We start from the raw sequence: 277 nt of genomic DNA on the forward strand, positions 1-277 counted from the left end.
AGACAAAGAAATGCTAAATGAATACAAGCTGTGCTGAACAGTATAACAGTATATATATATATTATATATATATTTTTTTCTTTTAATTGTCTTCAAATAAATGTTTATTGGTGTATTTGCTTTTGTGTATGTATGTATGTATGTATGTATGTATATTAGGGATGTGCATCTCCATGACTGAGGCCGATCTCGATGCATAGCCAACGATACGATTCACCCCTATTACGATGCAGTGCAATCCGATTTCGATTCGATTTGATTCAACACAATGCGATTC

This window comes from Sinocyclocheilus grahami, unplaced genomic scaffold (assembly GCF_001515645.1).
Source record: "Sinocyclocheilus grahami isolate Dianchi unplaced genomic scaffold, SAMN03320097.WGS_v1.1 scaffold20093.1, whole genome shotgun sequence".
In the NCBI taxonomy this organism is placed as follows: Eukaryota; Metazoa; Chordata; class Actinopteri; order Cypriniformes; family Cyprinidae; genus Sinocyclocheilus; species Sinocyclocheilus grahami.